This window comes from Piliocolobus tephrosceles, chromosome 7 (assembly GCF_002776525.5).
Source record: "Piliocolobus tephrosceles isolate RC106 chromosome 7, ASM277652v3, whole genome shotgun sequence".
Lineage (NCBI taxonomy): Eukaryota > Metazoa > Chordata > Mammalia > Primates > Cercopithecidae > Piliocolobus > Piliocolobus tephrosceles.
Window position 1 is genome coordinate 54,391,078 of NC_045440.1, and position 4,991 is coordinate 54,396,068.

Here is a 4,991-nt window from a genome sequence, read left to right on the forward strand (position 1 = left end):
ACAAATACAGAAACACACACATGCACATACACATAAATATATGTGTGTATGCAATCACATACACGAATATACAAACATACACATGCAATCACACATACAAATGTACACACACATGCACATACACACAAATATGTGTGTATGCAATCACACATACAAATATACAAACACACACATGCAATCACATATACAAATATACACATACACACACACACCCCTCAACTCGTGGCTAAAATTGCACTGAAAGATCACATCAGCTTGAGGAAGTTGTTAAAGCTCTGAGTCTGGAGACCAAAACAAACAAGCCTGAGACAAAACATGCCACAAACCTGCAGCACCAGGGGAACAGCCAGCTAGCAGCAAGCACACCACTCTCCACCACCCTTACTTATTCCCATACTGTTCATTGAACTAATCAATACACTAGTCCTTGGAGAGTTAACAAAACTTTGAGAAGGTTAGTTTTCCTTTTTCTTTTTGTTTTTAATAGAAAACCAATCCCACCCCAGAAAAACCTCTTGCTTCCAGATTGGGGCTGTCAGTGTTGAATGAACTTCATACCCACGGGAGAGAAAGGCAGCCCCCAGTGACTGCACACATGTAAAGCAGTGTGCCTAGCTACAACTCATGGGTAAAATGGAATCGGTCTCAATATACCAGATCTGTAGAAATTGAAGGCTCATACAGAAAAAAATATGGTTTGCAACAAGAAATGTAAAATGTGTAGGAGGAAATTGAGCTCCTGACAGAGAAGTGAAACATTTTCTTAGAATTGTTGGAAACAAATAGTTTCCCACCTAATATAGCCTTCTCCCTATCACTGTAGAAATGCATCCAATTTCTCTTTTATGTTAAAGCAGTTGACATGCTAATTTTCACATCTTGCATAATCTTGAAAATAAGAACAAAATATTTACCATCCATCCACAAAAGTATCTCATTCCCTTGGCCCTATATAATGAGAGTTAAAGAAATGGAGTAACCATGAGCTATTACTTGTCCTCAACTCTACTGTTCTAACATAAACTTAAAGAGTTTAAGAGGCAACAAAGCAATGCTGTGGAAATAATTTAGATTGAGAAGCAAGAAATGTGGACTTTGGTCTTGAGTCTAATGTTTAAATGGAAAGCAATTTCTCCAACCTGTACCTCAGTATCCCAAATAGAGAGTAAAAAAGCCTTAGATTCTATTTTCTTGGCCCTTTCCCAGCACTGGAATTCAGTGATTCTCTCCCAAGATGTTACCTTCAACTTACTTGTGAGAGACAAAGGCCATGGGGCTTGGAGTTTCAGACCTGCTAAGAATTCTAACTGTCTTGCTTACCAGCTACATTATCTTGAACACCTTTGCCTTAATTTCTTGCTCTCTAAACTGGAAATAATGGTGCAAGCATTGTGCAGATTGCTGTGAAAAGAATTGTGGAGAATGGAAATGCATCTATCACAATATCAGGCTAATGGTTGTCACATGGCAAAAATGGAAGAAAACCGTGTGAAAGTGGTGAGTGGTTGAAAACAGATGTTTTGCAGAAAAGTGGAGGAGAGTGGAGGGAAGCCTGCGGGGGCTGGGTGAAGGGAGGTAAGGCTGGGAAGGGCAGTGGTTGGGAGTACCATGGAGTGGAAAAACAGCTCACTTCAGAATTATGCTAATATTCTTTCTTTTCTAAAAAATTTGAGGAGCAGAGAATTGGAATATCTCATTTGGTATAATCCAAAGATTTGGTCAAAATGAATGAATAAATACATGAATACAAAAATAAAACTACTCTAGAAAATCTGGAAAGCCCTAAAGCATGAGCTGCTAAATCATGAGCTGTGGCTCTATTTCGAGATATTTGGCACATTATTCTCTAGAGCCAGGATTTCCCAGACACTGATCTTCAGAATCCTGCTGCAGAATCATCTGGAGTGTTTGTTAAATATGCAGAACCCCAGGACCCACCCAGACCTTTCAATGCTGAATTTCTAGGGCAGGCACGGGACTGTGTGTTTTCAAGCCTATGCACACTCCACTCTGAGAATCAGTGTAGGACAAGATTAAGGAGCTCCTACTGATCAAGCAGAGATTTCCAATAGGCCTTGTTGCCCTCATTGCCTGTCCCTTTTAGTACAGGAATAATCAAGGATTTTGCCCAGAGTAACATGCCTTTGCAGTCTTTTTCTAAGCATGCAATGCTGCAAAAGCCCTCTATCCCTGGAAGGTTTATCCATGAGCTTGTCCAAGAGACCTTAACAGTTTTCCAGACCTTTAAAGTCAAGTTTGCCCTCTTTCTCTCAGATTGACACATATGAGCATTTAGGAATAAATAGTTAACAGAAAATTCAGAAATGCTTGCAACAGGGAGAAATAAATTATTTACATTATCTCTAAATGCTAAATAATAGAGATTTCTACAACTCTTATGGTTTTGTGTGGGTTTTACAGATAACCATGCATGGAGATTTTGTTGGAAACCCAAAGAGATACTCACAAATCATAGCCCACATTTCCATCTCTGCCATCATGACAGAAAGCCAATGTTGCCCAGCAGGCGGTACAAGGAAGCACTAAAGTCTCCAGAGAATGGTGAGTAATCTCTGACTGAACAGAGGCTGACAGCAACCACTTTAAAAGGCTAATCTAAATGTACGAGACTTCACCCTTTGCCTGTTCTCTGAATGTTGATTTCAGAAGAAGTGCAGCAGAGATGTGCCACTTGCGTTTCCTAGATGGATGTGGAAAGGTCAAAGCATTTGTGGCAGAAAACAATAACTCTTGGGATGAAGCCGATTTAGAAATTACAAGATGTCCTCTGACACTCTTTCCCTTTAGCCGGATGAATACCCTGATTTGTTTTTTCTAACCCCCAGTTAATACTTTGTAGCCTTCAAAGGGTTATTCAAGTTCCCTATCAAGGGACTTCCCCTAAGAGTGAGTGGGGAGATCATTCTGGAAGAAGCACAGAAGCAAGTTTGCAGAAATTTAAGGTGAATTTAGAAGATGAGGTACTGAAAAGCAAGACTGATAATTTTCAAATCATTCACAGTAGATAAGTAAACATGGGGAGCAACTGATTATGGAAAACCATGCAGGTGAGAGGTCGATGTCACATACCAAGTTCATGCACGGTTGCCTCGTGTGTGGAAAGGATTCCTTCCAACTATATTTTACATCTCATCAGTGGAATTCTTCCTCCAAGTTTTAAGATGAAAAACCTCCCCAGAATCACCAAGTCATTTCAAGTTTACAAATTCCAAAACTCCAAATAAATGTTTCTTAGGGAACAATAAAGCTCCGATTAATTTTTGATGACAAAATATTAGGAATCATCATTGTGATAATTGTAAGCCTATCTGAAAGGCTTAAAGCTTGTCATTCATTACGTCATGTCCTACTTTACCCAATCTTACAGAAGAAAAATTAAGAAAAGATTAATTCTTAAATATAGAGAAGTGACCTCAAATCAACTCTCAATAATCCAACTAATGGGATATAATAACTTGGGAAATTCAAAATAGCAGATAATTTTTAAAAATCTATTTACTTTTGTATTTTATTAGGATTATTTCAAATTAGTGCATATGACACATAAAGTATAATAAAACTCTTTAAATTACATATTATGCCCCTTATCAGATAATAAGAAACTGTAAATAAATAAAGAAGAAAAAAAGATTTCTCGGCTCCTTTCTGCCCGTGGACGCCGCCGAAGAAGCATCGTTAAAGTCTCTCTTCTCCCTGCCGTCAAGTCTAAGTCAGAGTCTCCTAAAGAGCCCGAACAGCTGAGGAAGCTCTTCATTGGAGGGTTGAGCTTTGAAACAACTGATGAGAGCCTGAGGAGCCATTTTGAGCAATGGGGAACGCTCACGGACTGTGTGGTAATGAGAGATCCAAACACCAAGCGCTCCAGGGGCTTTGGGTTTGTCACATATGCCACTGTGGAGGAGGTGGATGCAGCTATGAATGCAAGGCCACACAAGGTGGACGGAAGAGTTGTGGAACCAAAGAGAGCTGTCTCAAGAGAAGATTCTCAAAGACCAGGTGCCCACTTAACTGTGAAAAAGATATTTGTTGGTGGCATTAAAGAAGACACTGAAGAACATCACCTAAGAGATTATTTTGAACAGTATGGGAAAATTGAAGTGATTGAAATCATGACTGACTGAGGCAGTGGCAAGAAAAGGGGCTTTGCCTTTGTAATCTTTGATGACCATGACTCCGTGGATAAGATTGTCATTCAGAAATACCATACTGTGAATGGCCACAACTGTGAAGTTAGGAAAGCCCTGTCAAAGCAAGAGATGGCTAGTGCTTCATCCAGCCAAAGAGGTCGAAGTGGTTCTGGAAACTTTGGTGGTGGTCGTGGAGGTGGTTTCGGTGGGAGTGACAACTTCGGTCGTGGAGGAAACTTCAGTGGTCGTGGTGGCTTTGGTGGCAGCCGTGGTGGTGGTGGATATGGTGGCAGTGGGGATGGCTATAATGGATTTGGTAACGATGGAAGCAATTTTGGAGGTGGTGGAAGCTACAATGATTTTGGCAATTACAACAATCAGTCTTCAAATTTTGGACCAATGAAGGGAGGAAATTTTGGAGGCAGAAGCTCTGGCCCCTATGGCGGTGGAGGCCAATACTTTGCAAAACCACGAAACCAAGGTGGCTATGGCGGTTCCAGCAGCAGCAGTAGCTATGGCAGTGGCAGAAGATTTTAATTAGGAAACAAAGCTTAGCAGGAGAGGAGAGCCAGAGAAGTGACAGGGAAGCTACAGGTTACAACAGATTTGTGAACTCAGCCAAGCACAGTGGTGGCAGGGCCTAGCTGCTACAAAGAAGACATGTTTTAGACAAATACTCATGTGTATGGGCAAAAAACTCGAGGACTGTATTTGTGACTAATTGTATAACAGGTTATTTTAGTTTCTGTTCTGTGGAAAGTGTAAAGCATTCCAACAAAGGGTTTTAATGTAGATTTTTTTTTTTTGCACCCATGCTGTTGATTGCTAAATGTAATAGTCTGA

The 4,991-nt window shown here is 40.3% G+C and overlaps 1 pseudogene across 1 annotated transcript; it reads left to right on the forward strand.

Moving 5' to 3' along the window:
• The first annotated feature begins 2,513 nt into the window (after positions 1–2,513).
• On the forward strand, positions 2,514–4,985 carry LOC111521094 (annotated as a pseudogene). Its single transcript, XR_003309780.1, has 2 exons — positions 2,514–2,562; positions 3,640–4,985. The product of XR_003309780.1 is annotated as a heterogeneous nuclear ribonucleoprotein A1-like (transcript).
• The last annotated feature ends 6 nt before the right edge of the window (positions 4,986–4,991 follow it).